The 19,359-nt window shown below is 43.7% G+C and overlaps 1 long non-coding RNA gene across 2 annotated transcripts in view; it reads left to right on the plus strand.

The window, feature by feature from the left end:
- The window catches only part of LOC141086642 (uncharacterized), a 56,469-nt gene that overhangs the window by 18,481 nt on the left and 18,629 nt on the right, over positions 1–19,359 (plus strand). Inside the window, exons 2-4 of one of the 2 annotated variants that reach the window (XR_012231627.1) lie at positions 221–270; positions 562–666; positions 15,629–15,690. This is a non-coding gene — a long non-coding RNA (uncharacterized lncRNA). The remainder of the gene's footprint in view (positions 1–220; positions 271–561; positions 667–15,628; positions 15,691–19,359) is intronic. The other variant, XR_012231626.1, reaches the window with a different exon arrangement.

The raw sequence follows: 19,359 nt of genomic DNA on the forward strand, positions 1-19,359 counted from the left end.
TTTGAGCATACTAGTCTAATATGTCCAAGAACTATCCCGATTCTCATGCTTTTTACCTTCCTATTCATTCTTTGAGAGTGTATGGTTCCTATTTATAAGCATTCTGACAGCACTATAGGCGCTGGAACCTCAGTTCTCAGCATGAATTCCACCTGCCAGTGCTCAATGGCTTACCTGTCCTGAACTGAAAATCAGTCTTTTTCCTTTTACTTGTATGCAGTTCAGCAGACAGAAGAGGAAACAACCAATCTAATCAGCATTTATGAAGAGGTAAGCTATAGACTGGACCAAGGTGACTCATTGGATGTGGTATATCTTGATTTTTCCAAAGCTTTTGATATCGTGCCACACAAGAGGTTGGTACACAAAATGAGAATGCTGGGTCTGGGGGAAAATGTGTGTAAATGGGTAAGTAACTGGCTTAATGATAGACAGCAGAGGGTGGTTATAAATGGTATATTCCCTAACTGGGTGGCTGTGACCAGTGGGGTTCCGCAGGGGTCGGTGTTGGGACCTATTCTCTTCAACATATAATGATAAAATGAATAATGTCATTGACAGCCACATTTCGTCTTGTAAGAAATCAAGCCCTAACACAGCAAAGTCATGGATCTTGGCAAGTAAAGCAGCAAAAACAAATGCTCACACAACCGTCCAGCAAGTCCAGTAAGTTCAGTTCAGTCGTAAAGCTATGTGCCCAGATCATTATTGCATTTGGGCCTAATTTTTTTCTTTTTTTTTTATGTCAAGTTCTTGCAGTTTTAAGCCTTTTTTATTGTTATTTGTGCCAAATTTCTTCTTATAATTTATGCCTTTTTGAAGTCTTTTATGCATTCACCTGTTTCTTGTTTGTCCCTTTTACCCATTAGGGCTTGATTTTGTTTTCCAAATGTTGGTGGTAGATAGAGATGAGCGACTTTGCCTTTTTTTAGGGTCGTGTCAGGTTTCATGAAACCCGACTTTCGCAAAAGTCGGGTCGAACGAAATCGGCCGACTATAGGGAAAAGTCGGAGGCCGACTGAAACACAAAAACCCAATGCAAGTCAATGGGGAAGCAAAGTCGGCAGGGAGTGGAGGACAGTAAACACACCTACAGTGCCCATTTCAATGCCAAAAACATCAATTCTTATTACTGATGCTTGTCAACCTTAATTTACTTCATAATAATAGTTACGCATTGAAAACTGGGGGTTATTTGGCTAAAGTTGTTGTGGGGGTAGGACTGGCTCCAGGTTTTCGTGTGCCCTGGGCCAAAGAGTGTCAGTGCGCCCCTTTAACACATACCACATGCCCCATTTCTAATGCTCCAGTGTATAATGTGCCCCATAGATGCTGCTCCAGTGTCTGATCTGCTCCATTTAGAATGCTCCAGTATATGATGGGCTCCATTTCTAATGCTCCAGTGTATAATGGGCCCTGTAAATGCTGCTCCAGTGTCTGATGGCCCCCATTTGGAATCCTCCAGTATATGAAGGGCCCCATTTTTAATGAACCCAGGCACGGTATGTGAAAAGAGCTCCATGGAGTAATCTGATGTGTGTGCTGCCGCATCCTTCACTTTTGGTGTGGGTGAAGGACACAAGGAAAAGAGTTGCTCCTGACCAGAAGCCTGCACTTACGACTCAGTGCTTGCATTTTTTGAAACTTTAGAAGAGGAGGCGATAGAGCTGGAGGCTGTTTCAGCAGTGTAAGCCAAAAACAGTTCCTGATGCTCTGGCATTAAAAGCAGTCTACCTACTCCCAGAAAAGGGAGCCTTACAGGCCTTCCGGAGCTACACCATGACGCAGGCTCAACACCTCCTGCCTTAGCTGCTATTGTGTTTTTGGCACTACCAGCAGATGCACCACCATCAGTACCAGGTGGCCCCCCACGCCCACGTCCGTGTCCTCTTCCACCATACTTTCTCATGTTTTGGAAAATGGACCCAAAATACCAGCAGATATATGGTACTGTATCAGAAGCGTACAGCTCTTTACAGTCTAGGGATAACAGTAAATCTCCGTATATATTTCATGAGTCATACACAGATGCTCACAGGCTCAGTATGGATTACACAATAAAATAAAAAGTTGAAAAAGGGTACAGTATCACCAGATACAAGCTATATATAGTATAGTGTAAACATTCTGAATCTTCGTATATATTTCAGGAGGCAGACACAAACGCTCTCAGGCCCAGTATGGATTATACAAGAATATGAAAAGCTGTAAATGGGTAATGTAACACAAGCGTACAGCTGTATACAGTGTTGGGGTAATCTTAAATCTCCTAATATATTTCTGGAGTAACAGACAGACGTTTACAGGCTCATTATGGATTACACCAGAATCTAAATAGCAAAAAAGGTTACTGTATCAGAAGCGCACAGCTGTATACAGTGTTGGCCAAATTTGAAATCTCGGTATATATTTCCGGAGTCACACTCAGACGCTCACTCAGTCTGTTTTTAATAAAAATAATAAAAAATGTTGCAAAAAAGGTACAGGATAACAAGATAGCAAGTATATATATTATAGGGTACAATTGAAATCTCCATATACATAGTCCCGTAGTCACTCTCAGACACTTACCCAGTATGGATTTGACCGTAATACTAAATGTCGAACAAAGGTACTGTATAACAAGATACAAGCTGTATCGAATATACGGTAAAAATTGGTATCTCCTAATCACCGTATATATAGAAGGCGCAAACCACACACGCTCACTCACTATGGATGATACCGTAATAAAAAATTTTGAACAAAGGTACTGTATCAGCACATTCCAGGTGTATCCAGTCTAGGGGTAATTGTAAATTTCCGTCTATACTTCCGGAGTCAGACACAGACACTCACAGGCTCAGTATGTATTACACCAGAATTTAAAAAGTAGAAAAAGGGAGAGGTATTCGAAGCATACACCAGTATACAGTGTTGTGGTACTTTTAAATCTTCGTATATATTTCAATCTCAGTAAGCCAGTCCAGACTGGAAACTACATGGATACAAGTACAGACGGAAAGTCGAGTGTTAGCAGAAATTTGGGAATTACTCATCATGGGAAAACCTCCCGGTAGATGTTGCAGAGGCGATGCAGACCCTCAATTACTGTGTCTGTGGAGACAGCGAAAATGGTTCTTTGTGAAGAAAGGATTGCTTTATCGCGGTAGCGTGGATCACATCACTGTTACTCGTCTCCATCAAATTGTGATCACAGGGAGAGATGTAGACATGGTCCTCACTGCCTATCATGATGTGTCTGGTCATTTTGGAGTGCAAAAGTCAGAAGCCACAGGCCGTAGGTGATTCTATTGGATTGGCATGAGAGGAGTCATTGAAAAATGGTGGCAGAAATGTCACACGTCTGTGACTATCACAACTGTGAAAGGTGATCATAAAGCACCACTGCATCCGCTTGTAAGTTGACGTCCATTACAAATGGTAGCCATTGATCATCTGAAGGTAGAGGCCAGCAGGACAGGCCATAGTTACATCTTAACCATCATCGATCAATACACCAAATTTCTAGTGGCCGTCCCTGTGAAAGATTTAACTGCCCAGACTACACAGCGGTGGAGCAGGGAGAGGTAAGTAATGGAACTTGCAACTGCTGTGGCCATGACCAAGCAGGGGGGCACACTCGTGGGCGACGGTCCTGGCACAGGGACCCTCATAGTACGCTGGTGTGTCTGACGGCGAGTGGGCCCCCCCACCGTCAGAGACACTGTATTGTACTATGAGGGGCCCTGTGCCAGTGCCGTCGGCCATCAGTGGGCCCATCCACCTGTTCAGAGCAATGGCACTTGCCCGGGTGCGCCAGGTGTTGACCCCAGCCCTTGGGGGGGTGGGCAGCCCAGTTAGGGAGGTTTAAAAAATGGCATATGTTGATGTGTAGGCTGGACATTCAGCAGCTGCAAATGGCGGAATTGAGCAAGTCTGAGGAATAGGAGGACAAAAGCGAGGCAGTTTTCTGGCAACCTATGTGTCATCAGGAGAAGGTGGGACAAAATCCTTTGAAACCCATGCATGGTTCATTTTAATGAAGGTTAGATCATCAATATTTTGGGTCGACAGACGGGTCCTTTTTTCTGTCAGGATTGATCCAGCAGCACTGAAGACTCTTTCAGATAACACACTAGCAGCAGGGCAAGCGAGCTCCTGTAAGGCATTTTGTGCCAATTCAGGCCAGGTGTCCAGTTTAGAGGCCCAATAGTCAAAGGGGAATGACCTGTGAGGGAGAACATCGATATGGGAGAAGTAGTTTGTAACCATAGTTGACAACTGCTGTCTCCTGTCACTTTTAATCGATGCAGTATTAGCAGTCGTGTGAGCGGTACTTGAGGAATCAGTCCACAACATGGTCATGAAACCCCTGTCTCCAACACCAATTCGACTGTGTGCACCACAAACACCTCTTTCATTGTGCCCACTACGGCTCGTGGGAGAACCAGCACCGCTGCTGTGTGCTGGGAAAGCCTCAAACGGTTTACCAGAGTTGCTTGTTTGTTAGCCAATATTATCTCTAGGTTCTCCTGTGGCATGATGTTGTGTAATTTGCCTTTGTAGCATGGATCAAGGATGCTGGCCAGCCAGTAGTCGTCATCCTTCATCATCTTGGCAATGCGGGGGTCCCTTTTTAGGATCTGCAAGGCATAATCACACATGTGGGCCAATGTTCCAGGTGTCAATAATGCACTGCCACTGCTGGGTGGAGGAGCACTTTCTGGCAAATCCACATCCCTACTGTTGTGAGCTCATCTGTTCATTCATCTTTTGTGTCCGAGGATCTCCCTCTTCTGGTGAAGGAAGGTAGTGAGACTGATTGGGATGAAAGAAACCAAACACCTGATCAGGTGGATGGTGACTGGGTAACAGGAACTTCAGACTGGATATAAGGCAGCCGACGCCCTTCTGAGTCGCTGGTGATTTCTCTGCTGGATTCTTGGAGACCAGTCTGATTCCTGCTTCCCAAAGATAAGTTTTTGCTCTGCTATTGAATTTATTAGTTTTGGTTTTGTTTATCTTGTTTTTTGGAGTTCTGCCATCCCTGGCCGGGGGTGAGCTGGATTCTTTTTCCTTGATCAGTGTTCTCTTTTGCTCTGCTTCCAGAATATTCTGAGTGCTGATATAGGGTTTGAAGTCTAGTGACTTCAGGGTCCTTTTTGCTTATCAGTTGTGTTGGTAATATTTTTTAGCAGGGTTTTCTCGGATTGCAGACAGCAGCTTTTCTGTCCTGTCCTTTTTAGTTAGCTTGGGCCCCATTGTTTGCGCAACCTATCTTTCTATCTGTGTTAGTGTTTTCATCTTGCTTCACCGTCATATGTTGGGGGCTGCCTATTGCTTTGGGGTCTGCTCTGGGGCAGTCAGTTTTTCCCTTTTCTCTCTTAAGGCTTATGTAGATCTCCGGTTGTGCCGAGGTGTCTAGGATCACCGTAGGAACACTCCACGGCTACTGCTAGTTGTGTGAGATAGGTTTAGGGGTCTGCAATCCACTAGTTTCCAACCTCTCTGATTTTCTGGGCTGAGCTTGTGTTTTGTTTTTTCCTCCTCGGTGACTCAATCATAACACCTACAGTCACGCACAAACCCTGTACCTGACCTTGGAACGCCAACATATTCTCTTGCCCCCTGAGAAGCAGCCTCCTGCCCAAAATAATCATCCCCCTCATCCTCCTCCTCCTCTTCTTCCTCCACCTCATCCAGGACAGTTCCCTGACCAGACAATGGCTGACTGTCAGCAAGGCTTTCCTCCTCCTCCTCCTCCTGTTCCTCCTCTGCTGCAGACGCCAGATCCTTAATGTGCGTCAAACTTTGCATGAGCAGACGCATGAGTGGGATGCTCATGCTTATGATGGTGTCGTCTGCGCTTACCAGCCGTGTGCATTCCTCAAAACATTGAAGGACTTTACAGAGGTCTTTCAGCTTTGACCACTGCACACCCGACAATTCCATGTCTACCCTCAAACTGCCTTCCCGTGTATCCTCCCACAAATGCATTATAGCCTGCCTCTGTTCGCACAGCCTCTCAACCATGTGCAGGGTGGAGTTCCACCTTGTTGCAACGTCTATGATTAGGCGGTGCTTGGGGAGGTGGAGCAATCGCTGCAGCTTCTGCATACGACTGGAGAGTATGGGCGAGCGACGGATGTGCGAGTACAGTCTTCGTACCTTATGGAGAAGGGATGTTAACTCCGGATAACTATTAAGGAAGCACTGCACCACCAGGTTCAAAGTGTGAGCCAGGCAAGGTATGTGTGTGAGTTTAGCAAGGGCTATGGCTGCCACAAAATTACGGCCGTTATCACTGACTACCTTGCCTGGCTCAAGATGTAGACTGCCCAGCCATGACTCAGTTTGTCGCTGCAAGTAGTCGGCCAGTACCTCCGCGGTGTGTCTGTTGTCGCCCAAAGACATCATCGTTAACACAGCCTACTGATGCTTACCACTAGCTTTTCGATAGTGGGACACCTCATGTGCAACACTGGCAGCTGCGGATGGAGTGCTTGTGCGACTGCGCTCTGTGGACGAGCTTTCGCTTATGGAGGAGGGTCGAAAGCCTACAGCCAACTGTTTCCTATACCGTGGGCTAGGCAGCACTGTTCCACCATTGCTGTCCCCTGTGGAGCCTGCATCCACCACATTAACCCAGTGCGCAGTGATGGACACGTAACGGCCCTGGCCATGCCTACTGGACCATGCATGTGTTGTGAGGTGCACCTTTCCACTCACTGATTGCTTGAGTGCATGGACAATGTGGTCTTTCACATGCAGGTGGAGGGCTGGGATGGCTTTTCGAGAAAAGAAGTGCCGACTGGGTAGGTCATAGCATGGGACTGCGTAGGCCATGAGCTCGTGGAAAGCTTCGCTTTCAACCAAACGGTAGGGCATCATCTCTAATTTGATTAGTTTGGCAATGTAGGCGTTCAAACACAGTGTACGCGGATGAGAGGATGAGTACTTTCTTGTCCTACTCAGAGTGGTAGGGTGAGCTGGACTGGAGAGCTGCATATGGGGGAAGTAGCGGTGGACCGGATGGAGTGAGAGGGGGGATGGTGATGGTATTGGTGGTGATGGCCTAGATTCAGTGTTGTGTTGCCAAACCATTGTGATTCCCTGAGTGCTTTGCCCTTGCGACGACACCTCAACATTTAGTGCTGGTGGTGTGCTTAACGGTGGCTGTGGTCTTACAGTGGGGGAAGCGATGGAGCGTTGCTGGCTACCTTCAGTCGGAGCAGGTGCACATGTGCTACCTGAGGTTTTGTAGTCCGTCCACGCTTGCAAGTGCATGTTGATTAAATGTCTAAGCATGCAACTGGTATTCAAATTTCTGAGTTTACCTCGGCTAAAGGTCCTTCCGCACTTCTTACAGGTAACCTTTGCCTCAGCAGTAGGATTTTGGACAAAGAAGTGCCACACTGCACTCTTCCTACTATGGTATACATTTTCTGGCCTTGCACGCTGTGCTAAGTTGACCATCTGGCCAAGCTGTCCTGCAACTCTTTTAGTTTTTGGTCCACGTTTTTGGACAGCTACTGGCCTGCTAGATAACCGCTGCTGCGATGTCAATGCCTGCTGCGGATCATTCTCCTTATCTAAACTATTGCCAGCGCCAATCTCCTCCCCCAATGGATGCCAATCCGGGTCAAGAACTGGGTCATCCATCACCTCCTCTTCAAAGTCATCTGCACCTTCCTCTTTACCTTCCTCTCTGTCACCGGGTAAGGTGGTATAGTATGTGGGAAGGGGCACCTGAGTTTCATCAGGGTCAGATTCTGGCTCAGTAGACTGCGAGGGCAATGTAGTGCTCTGAGTCAATGTACCAGCAGAATCATCTAGCAGTGGCTGTGCATCAGTGCACTCCATGTCAGATTCATCTTGGACTGGGGAATTCAGGATTTGACTGGATAACCCAGGCATGGTATGTGAAAAAAGCTCCATAGAGTAATCTGAAGTGTGGGCTGCCGCATCCTTAACTTTTGGTGGGGGTGAAGGACACAAGGAAAGGTGTTTTTCCTGACCAGAACCCTGCACTGACGACTCCGTGCTTGCAGGTTTCGAACGTTCAGAAGAGGAGGCAATAGAGCTGGTGGCTGTTTTGGAAATGTATGCCAAAACCTGTTCCTGATGCTCCGGCTTTAAAAGCGGTTTTCCTACTCCAAGAAAAGGGAACCTTACAGGCCTTCTTGGGCCAGATGATGATGCAGGCTCAACACCTCCTGCCTTAGCTGCTATTGTGCTTTTGCCAGAACCAGCTGATGCACCACCACCATCAGTACCAGCCGCGCCCCCCTGCCCACGGCCTCTTCCACCATACTTCCTCATGTTTGGGAAAATGTTCCCAAAATACCAGCAGAGAGATGGTACTGTATGAGGAGCGTCCAGCTGTGTAAGGTGTATTACAAAAATTAAATCTACGTATATATTTTGTTAGTCACAGACGCTCTCCCAGTATGTATTTGACCGTAATCCAACAAGCAGATATACGGCACTGTATCAGAAGTGTACAGCTGTATACTTTTTTGTGTAACTAACAATCTCTGTATATGTATTTACGGAGTGTCACACACCCACGTTGACTCTGTATAGATGTGACTGTAATGCGAACAGCAGATATACAATACTGTTTGAGAATCGGACAGCTCAATACGGTGTATGGAGAAATGGAAATGTCCGTATATGTATTTATATAGTGTCACACACATACACTGACTCTGTATAGATGTGACCGTAATGCGAACAGCAGATATACAATACTGTTTGAGAATCGGACAGCTCTATACGGTGTCTGTATGGAAAATTGTAAATCTCTGTCTATTTTTATACGGAGTGACACACGCTGTCTCTGTATAGTTTTGACCGTAATCAAACAGCAGATATACGAAACTGTCTGAAAAGTGGAGAGCTCTATATGGTGTAGGTCTGGAAAAGTGGAAAATCTCCTTGGTTTGTTTTTCCAGAGTCACACACAGCTTGTATTTGTCCATGATACCAGCCGGTACACGGTAGTGTGTGAGGAGTGTACACCGCTATACGGTGTCTGTATGGAAAATTTTAAATCTCCGTCTATTTTTATACGGAGTGACACACGCTGTCTCTGTATAGTTGTGACCGTAATCTAACAGCAGATATACAAAACTGTTTGAAAAGCGGACAGCTCTATACAGTGTAGGTCTGGAAAAATGGAAAATCTCAGTTTGTTTTTCCAGAGTCACACACAGCTTGTATTTGTCCGTGATACCAGCTGGTACACGGTAGTGTGTGAGGAGCGTACACCGCTATACAGTGTGTGAAAAAATGAAAGCTCGTTAACTGACCAGAACAAAATAATAAAAGTTGGAGTACTTTGAAAAAAGCAGTTGGAACAGCAGTGTGCACACAGCAATGCAGTAGCAGGTAGCCTTAAAAGGCAGCCTAATCACCACCAGCGCTGCTGCACACAACAAAAATCCTCCCCTTTCACTGCACACTAACTGTACAGTGAAAAGCGCTATCAGCAGAAGCGTTTTTTTTCTGCTTCCCTGCCTAACACTCTCCCTGTTCAGAATCAGCAGCAGCACCTCTCCCTATTCTAAGATTGGCAGAAGTAAGATGGCGGTCGGCGGTCACGGCCTTTTATAGCCACTGTGACGTCACACAAAGCCAGCTAATCACTTCAATGCCCTTCTCTAAGATGGTGGTGGCTACTGCCCATGTCATCGCGTTGCCCACAGTGTGCGTCCTCCATCATTGGCTGAGAAAAGACGCTGGAAGCATTATTTGAAACGCGACTTTGGCGCGCAGGTCGGTGACCTCATGGCCGACCTCACGCTATGGTCGGGTTTCGATCGGCGAAACCCGACTTTAGCTAAAGTGGGCGACTTTTGAATTTGACCGACCGGTTTCGCTCAACTCTAGTGGTAGATTCATCAATTGTGATTATTTTTATTTTATTTTTAAGTTGCAAAATTTGGCAAAAATGGAGTGACTAAATGCTTCCGCAAATGCTAGAGCTACATGTGACGTTTCATCTGTGCTAGAGCTACATGTGACTTTTTGCTCTATAAAAAAATAAAAAGTTAATCAGAAAAATGTTATTTTTGCGCAAAATCGATGAATCCCACACACCTTTTTGAAGCATTGGCTCCATAAGCATTAATGATGAATTGGGCTCATTTTTTGGCATCACATTTAGGTTTCCGACTAACACATGTCACAGTGCCCCGATGGATGCCATACTGTGGCATTATCACAAATTTGATGTCTTCAGTTTCTATTTTTTTTCCTTGCTGATGTGACTTGCCTCAAAAAAGAGGCGTAAGAGGACCCTGTCACCCACATAAACCTATAGCAGGCCCTGTATCAATATGTATTGTGACCATATGTATATATTTTCCTGGTAAGTGCAGTATATTTTCATTTTCTACTTTAGTTTCCTTCTATGTACATGTTCCCACATAGAGAGAGCCAGTGCCTGAGGGAACATTCAGTAACAATGGCCCCTGTGTGCTGGGGATGGGGCAGTGTTTGCTATTCTCTGTTGAAATTCTCATTGACAATTGTCTCGTCAGTTCTCCGCCATTTTGTATGAACTAGATGGAGGCCCGATTCTATCGCATCAGGAGGGCGGTAATGTCACGATGGGGGCAGGCTTTCCAGCATTGAGAATCTCTTCCCCCATGTGATCACCCACCTATCTACTCTCTCATTTCCCCATGTGCTGACTTCTCCCGTCTGTGCTCTCTTCTTTGACCTGTCTACCCCATGTGCTATCCCCCTTGTCTGCTGTCTCTCTCCTTCCTGTGCTGTGTTCTCCCCTCAAGTGCTGTCCCATTTGAGCTGTCTCCTACTGTGCTCTCTCTCTCTCACCCCTGTGTCTGACCGTGTACAGAACATACCACAGCTCCTGGGCAGGGGAGGAAGCAAAAGACAATACTGATATTACAGCAGGAGATCGCAGAGGATACATTTTGTGAGGTAAAATATTGTTTAAAAACTGTCAGTGAAATATTTTACCTCACAAAATGAATCCTCTGTGATCCCCTGCTGTAATGTCAGTATTGTCTTTTGCTTCCTCCCCCTGCCCAGGAGTTGTGGTATAATCCGTACAGAGTCAGACACGGACAATTTTTAAAATGAACTTTCGGTCGTGGGAAAACCCCTTTAATGTGAACAGCTTCCTCTGCCTGTAGACACGTTGCGCATCTGCCTCCGGGATCAGGCGAATGATTCACTGCGGTATGACGGTGTTCTGCTGGTGGTACCTGCGCAAGAGGCTGCGTGTGAGTGATGCAACAGTGTTCCGCTGGTGGTACCGCGCAATAGGTTGGTACCAGCAGCAGTTTCCATATTGAGACACTCATCACTTGGGTGTCCCAATATGGCGGTCGGTGAACTTCCTCCGCTTGGAATTGTGGGATATGGGGACATCTGGACAGAACAGGAAATGAAAACATTACAAGGCAATTATATAAATAGATAGTGATGTCTCTGCTACAGATTCAGAGGACAGCTGAAGATATCGGCACACAAAAATAATCTCATTGAGCAGGGTTCTGTAATGTGTTCACTTGGCCACAAGATGGCGACACTTACACTTATTACATCAGTGTTGTGAACATTTGAGACCCCTGGAGCTTTAACACGATATGAAGCAGCAATCCCATAGATAATCTGGAGTCCAGAGACCACAGTCTGAAGGCGCCGTCACATTTTCTCTGCTCTCTTTATGTTACTCTCATGTACATTATTAAAGGGGTTCTCTGGTATTAGGAACGGTCTGCTCATGGGGGCACTAGTATATGAGGAAGAGGAAGCCGCCTAATTGTATACATGCTGCTCATCCATATGCATGCTCTTGGCACCCTAAGCAAATGTGGGGTGTATAATCGTCCTGTATACCAGGCCTCATGGAATCTGCCCCCTCCGTCATACAGGCGTAAAATATGTGCTGCATAATAATACACTGGCATTAAAAAGGCACTGATCTCCAGGGCTGTGGAGTCGGAGTCGGTGCTCATTTTGGTGGAGTCGGTATAAAATGGACCGACTCCGACTCCTAAAATATATAATAAATTGGGTACAGTAGTTCAATGCAGAATGTCCTGAATATTTTTTCATAGGAATTTGGGAAAGTTATGAAATGTCCTATAAATGGCTGTTCTATTCCTGATCTAAGGCTACATTCACACACAGCGTTTTTCCTGTGTTTTTTGAGGATACGTTTTTCAGTTGCAAAAGCAGATCAGCTTTTTAAAAAACCGCATCACCTGAAAGGTTTTTGAGCTCATAGATAATGTTTTCAATAGCAAAAGCAGATTAGAAATCTGCTCTATCTATCCATTTATCCATATCTGTCTATCCATATCATATCTGTACCAAAAAGAATGAAAGCCGGATAGCACACAGACTAACACTCCTTTTTTTTAGCACCAGTCAGGTACACCTCATAGCTGCCCAAAAGGACACCCAGGACAGGCATTGCTCGTCTTCAGTAACATCAACTGATAGTTGGAATAAATAGACTGCATTCATCACCACATCTTCTTAAGGTGCAGGCTTTATTTTCAAGTGTAGGGGTGTGAAGTATGAGGTTCTGCAGCAGCTGAGGTGTGCAGTATGAAATTCTGCGGAACAGTATGAGATTCTGCCCCCCTAGGTTTGATCCTGGCTACGCTCATAGTGTGAATGTAGCCTGAGGATCTAGGCTTTATCTTAGCCGAGATAAGTCATAGTGTGTGTGTGTGTATATATATATATATATATATATATATATATATATACAAACCAAAAGTTTGGACACACCTTCTCAATCAAAGCGTTTTCTTTATTTTCATGACTATGAAAATTGTAGATTCACTCTGTAGGCATCAAAACTATGAATTAACACATGTGGAATTATATAATTAACAAAAAAGTGTGAAACAACTGAAAATACTGTATGTCTTATATTCTAGGTTCTTCAAAGTAGCCACCTTTTGCTTTGATTTCTGCTTTGCACACTCTTGGCATTCTCTTGATGAGCTTCAAGAGGTAGTCACCGGAAATGGATTTCACTTCACAGGTGTGCCCTGTCAGGTTTAATAAGTGGGATTTCTTGCCTTATAAATGAGGTTGGGACCATCAGTTGTGTTGTGCAGAAGTCTGGTGGATACACAGGTGATAGTCCTACTGAATAGACTGTTAGAATTTGTATTATGGCAAGAAAAAAGCAGCTGAGTAAAGAAAATGAGTGGCCCTCATTACTTTAAGAAATGAAGGTTAGTCAGTCCAAAAAATTGGGAAAACTTTGAAAGTGTCCCCAAGTGCATTGGCAAAAACCATCAAGCGCTACAAAGAAACTGGCTCACATGAGGACCGCCCCAGGAAAGGAAGACCAAGAGTCACCTCTGCTGCGGAGGATAAGTTCATCCTAGTCACCAGCCTCAGAAATCGCAGGTTAACAGCAGCTCAGAATAGAGACCAGGTCAATGCCACACAGAGTTCTAGCAGCAGACACATCTCTACAACTGTTAAGAGGAGACTTTGTGCAGCAGGCCTTCATGGTAAAATAGCTGCTAGGAAACCACTGCTAAGGACAGGCCACAAGCAGAAGAGACTTGTTTGGGCTAGAGAACACAAGGAATGGACATTAGACCAGTGGAAATCTGTGCTTTGGTCTGATGAGTCCAAATTTGAGATCTTTGGTTCCAACCACCATGTCTTTGTGCGACGCAGAAAAGGTGAACGGATGGACTCTACATTCCTGGTTCCCACCGTGAAGCATGGAGGAGGAGGAGGTGTGATGGTTTGGGGGTGCTTTGCTGGTGACACTGTTGGGGATTTATTCAAAATTGAAGGCATACTGAACCAGCATGGCTACCACAGCATCTTGCAGCGGCATGCTATTCCATCCGGTTTGTGTTTAGTTGGACCATCATTTATTTTTCAACAGGACAATGGCCTCAAACACACCTCCAGGCTGTGTAAGGGCTATTTGACCAAGAAGGAGAGTGATGGGGTGCTACGCCTGATGACCTGGCCTCCACAGTCACCAGACCTGAACCCAATCGAGATGGTTTGGGGTGAGCTGGACCGCAGAGTGAAGGCAAAACGGCCAACAAGTGCTAAGCATCTCTGGGAACTCCTTCAAGACTGTTGGAAGACCATTTCTGGTGACTACCTCTTGAAGCTCATCAAGAGAATGCCAAGAGTGTGCAAAGCAGTAATCAAAGCAAAAGGTGGCTACTTTGAAGAACCTAGAATATAAGACATATTTTCAGTTGTTTCACACTTTAATTATAAAATTCCACATGTGTTAATTCATTGTTTTGATGCCTTCAGAATGAATCTACAATTTTCATAGTCATGAAAATAAAGAAAACTCTTTGAATGAGAAGGTGTGTCCAAACTTTGGTCTGTACCGTATACATGTACATGTATGTATACAGTGTATTACATATTTACAATTTATTACAGTTTTTTGTGTTCTAAAGTTGTTTTCCAATAAATAGATATTATGTTCTATCTAAATATCTTGATTATTGGATCATAGAAATGATTAAATGTCTGATGTTCACATTGTACTACAATACATTTTTCACTTAAATATAAGCAATATATGTGGGAGTCGGAGTCAGAGTCGGTGTAAGGGAAATTGAGGAGTCGGAGTCGCAGGTTTGGCTTACCGACTCCACAGCCCTGCTGATCTCCCTGGCAAAAAAAGTGACCCTCCTTGTCCAAGTTGTTGTGTATTACAGCATTCGCTGTTTCTGGTGCCATCTACTGTCCAAATTGTAATATTGCAGAAATTGAAGCCAATAATATTTATGTTGTAAAACCAAACAATAGCCAAATCACTTGGTTAGAAATAAATATAAATATATGATTATTTTTTTACTTATTGATTTTCATCAAAGTCAAGAGCTGTGGCAAAATGGAGAATTAGACAAATTATGATTTGTGTTAATGAACCCTTAAAGCACAATGGGAGTAGATATCCAGGAACTGACTTCTGCCTTGACCTTATATTTCTGTCTGAGCTGGAAACGGTGCTCAGTAGTTACTCTGACTACTAGAATACTGTGCCCTATGGAAATGAAGATTATTTTCCCGTGTTATAAATGAATGGAAAAAATGCTTATATTCAGAAACAGTTAAAAAAAAGAGTGAAAGTCAGTAGTGGCCTTAGCAGGAAGAAGTAAGTCTTTGTTTTCTATTTCCCATTCCTTTTGAATCCACTTCTGCATGAAAAACTTTTAATTCCTTTGCCCCCTGTCTGAGAAACACCACCCTGCTGCTATATTGAGGATTCCCTATATTGTATTGGGGTTCCCTCTAGAGATCAATGTGGGCCTTAACTCAACTTTCCCAACCTCTCATCATGTGAGAGGCCTTCCATCCGTTTTAATAATCTAGTTGCCCGCCTTTTAACTGACTCTATCTTCTGAATATTCCTTTTAAAATGTGGAGCCCAGAACTGGATCCCATATTCTAGATGTGGTCTCAAAAGTGATTTTTAGAGGTATAACAATATGTTGGGATCACTGGATTTTATCTCTGACATAAGCACTGCAAGTGACAGGATGGCAAGTGCACTACAGTGTGGCTCTACAAAGAAAGTGAGAGATCTCATAATAGTCATCTATAACCATTGCATTCTAATCAGCATGTCTATCTGTTCTTCCTACAGGTATGTCACCGAGCTTTCCAAACTCTGTGATACCTCTTACCTCTCCTGTGTGCATTAACTCGGTATGTTTTTTTAAACTGACCATTGTACTACCCCCCTGTGACGACACCGCATTTAATCTTAATTATCCAGACGTCTATTTTCAATTTGTCAAGAACCATAGACTGTTATCATATGAGTCATAAACATTAATTTTTGATATTTTAGAATGACTGCTGTTTGCCTATTACCGTATTTTTCGGACCATAAGACGCACCTAGGATTTGGAGGAGGAAATTAAGAAAAAAAAAAACTTAAGCAAAAAATGTGGTAAATTCTGTACTTAATAATATCCCCTATCCTGGTATGCATGGCTAACTCATCCCTATCCTGGTATGCATATATATTCCAAAACATCCGGCACTCAAGAAGATAAATAATGTTCATCAGTTTATTTATAGATACATAATCCTGAAAAAAAAACAAGCATAACGTTTCGGTCTTTTCCTTGACCTTCTTCAGACTGGGATTAAGAAGGCAGTAAAACAAAGAAAGGCTATAACAATCAGTTTGACCCATATATGAAAATAGTACATAGAACAGAAAAAGTTCCAATATGATATATAAGCAGACTAGGCTGAGTGAATTTATGATAACATATTAATCGGTGTAAATAGTTGGTGTAAAATATTACAAATTGTAAAATAAAAAATAATAAATAATAAATGTCTTTTACACAAGCCATGTGATCAATTACTATGCATAATAAACAAATACGACTCAATGTCCACAATTTACTATAATACAAACAAGTCATTCAAATGATGAATATATAAAATAGAGAGGATATATTAGCAACAGGGAGAAAAAGAGCGGTCCATATAGATATTATTTGCCCTCAGTCCGCCAAGTGACCACATACGTGAAATGAGAAATTATGCTTACCGGATTATGTTAGTATAATGAGACCCACCAAGGTAATAGGATCATTGAAAAGTCTAGGGGCAAAGGAACACCTTTGTAGACTGTGAGCCCTCGCGGGCAGGGTCCTCTCTCTTCCTGTACTAGTCGTGACTTGTATTGTTTAAGATCACTGTACTTGTATGCATTATGTATACCCCTCCTCACATGTAAAGCGCCATGGAATGAATGGCGCTATAATAATAATAATAATAATAACACCCGTAGGCTAAGACCAAAGCGGCCTCTAAGTAAACAACATCATGTGCTTACCACATACGTGCCATAGATAAAGGGTCCCGGAGTACTGCGCTGCATAGTAGCAGGTAGGAGCCAGTGGTGTGAGCGCTTGAGGGACCAGTGAGCAGATTTGCTAGAAATAGAGACGGTGGGTCCGGAAGAAAATGGCCGGAACTTACGCGAAGACCGAGGGTGGAACGCAGGTGGAACGCATGTGATCCGGCGTACCGGAAGTGCGTCACTAAGGCTTCTCAAGAACGGAAGTGCTCTGTGGAACGCAGCCGTGAGACGCAAGCAAGAAGTAGATGGTGCTGGGGACGGTCCCAGTTCATGCAAGTATGGAGATTCATCGATGGAGCCTGTAGATTAGGTAAGTATATTAAATGTAAAGAAATGAAAATTCAAGACGCGACCTAGGGAATATTGAAAGAAGAATTATCAGTCCCTTCAAGGAGCATAATAAAGTACATCAATGAATAATGCATTTCAATGATATATCTAATGAGGAACCACTTCATAATCCTCAGAAATGAATACTTATGATATGACCAGCCATATATAATACAGAACAAAGGAAGAATTATATATCAATAAACCTCTAAATACTCAAAAATTTAGAACAAGCCTAAGCTTTGTAAATAGTGTATCCAATAGGCCTCTCTGAATTGGAGTTTTTAAATCAAGTTACCGCCTCTTCTATTCATCTATACTTGTTCCAACACCAAGAAACGTGACTGTGCAATAGAGTGACCAGCAGTATGAAAATGATTAGGAATCAGAAGGTGATGTCTCCCACAATGTATATCTGACTTACGATGTGATATATGCTCTTTTATCGCCTGTGTGGTTTCACCTACGTATATCTTGCCACAAGAGCATTTAATGGCATATACAACCGATTTGGAATCGCAGGTGTAGAAACCCTGAATCGGGATGTCTGCACCAGTAAGTGGATGTGAGATTTTCGAGCCCTTGAGTATATTGGCACATTGTGCACATTGAAGGCATGGAAACGTGCCTTTTCACTGTGTGTGAAGAAATGCTTGTCTGGGAATAGCTTCAGATCCAATGTCTGCTCTAATGATTTTATTGTTTAGATTGCTGGGCCTCCTAAAACAGGGAAGGAAAGGTACTTGGAACTCCAGAACTTCCGGAAAGCTATCTCGAAGTAAATGCCAATGTTTGCGGATTTTTTTAATGAAGTTTATACATGAAAGGCTGAAAGGTATGGTCAAAAGGGATTCTGTGGGGTGAAGTAGATTTTGTAGGTGAGTTAGTTTTATTCCGACATTGTCGGAGTAATTGGCGGGGATAACCCCTTTGTAGAAATTTTTCTTCCATCTCATCCATACGTTGGATGAGGCAATAAAAGAGTCGGATATACGTTGTGGGAGACATCACCTTCTGATTCCTAGTCATTTTCATACTGCTGGTCACTCTATTGCACAGTCACGTTTCTTGGTGTTGGAACAAGTACAGATGAATAGAAGAGGCAGTAACTTGATTTAAAAACTCCAAATCAGAGAGGCCTATTGGATACACTATTTACAAAGCTTAGAACCTAAGGCCTGCTTCACACATCCGTTTTTTGACGTCCGTCAAAATCCGCCGTTTTGCAAAAAAACCGGATTCGCCATTTTTATGGCGGATCCGTTTTTTTCCCATAGACTTGCATTAGTGGCTAAAGCAGATCCGTCCAAAAAACGTATCCGGTAGCATCCGTTTGTGGCAAAACAAACGGATCCGTTTTTTCACACTTTGGCGGACGCCAAAAAACTGATGTGTGAAACAGGCCTTGGGGGTTAAATAGAGAATATGACCTAACAGGCTTGTTCTAAATTTTTGGGTGCTTAGAGGTTTATTGATATATAATTCTTCCTTTGTTCTGTATTATATATGGCTGGTCATATCATAAGTATTCATTTCTGAGGATTATGAAGTGGTTCCTCATTAGATATATCACTGAAATGCATTGAAATGCAGGCTGCTCAGGTCACCCCCACTGTCCATATTTATAGAAACATACAGGCCAGTAACACCCAGAAACTTATGAAGAACTTGCAGTCTTCATTGGCCCCGATCTCCTCCCTCTCATGTCCTGATTCTGGATTGAAGCATTACATTGAAACACTTCAAAGTGCTCTGGATGAATTTGCACATCCTATACATAGAACACCACAACACAGACGGCGACAACCCTGGCACACCCTGCAAACACGTTTCCTACAGCGGTGCTCCAGGTGCGCCGAACGTCTGTGGAGAAAATCCAACCTACCCGAAGATTTCATCCATTATAAGTTTATGCTTCGAACATACAACACTGCCCTTCACCTCTCAAAACAAACCTATTTCAACACCCTCATCACCTCACTGTCCAATAACCCTAAACGCCTCTTTGACACTTTTCATTCTCTACTCAACCCAAAAGTACAGGCCCCAACCACGGTGCTTCGAGCTGACGATCAGGCCAATTACTTCAAAGAAAAAATTGACCAGATCCGACAGGAAATTATCTCCCAATCACCTCATACCATGCACTGTCCTCCCTCCCC

Source organism: Dendrobates tinctorius, unplaced genomic scaffold, assembly GCF_039654945.1.
Source record: "Dendrobates tinctorius isolate UK_male_01 unplaced genomic scaffold, ASM3965494v1 ptg000032l, whole genome shotgun sequence".
Classification (NCBI taxonomy): domain Eukaryota; kingdom Metazoa; phylum Chordata; class Amphibia; order Anura; family Dendrobatidae; genus Dendrobates; species Dendrobates tinctorius.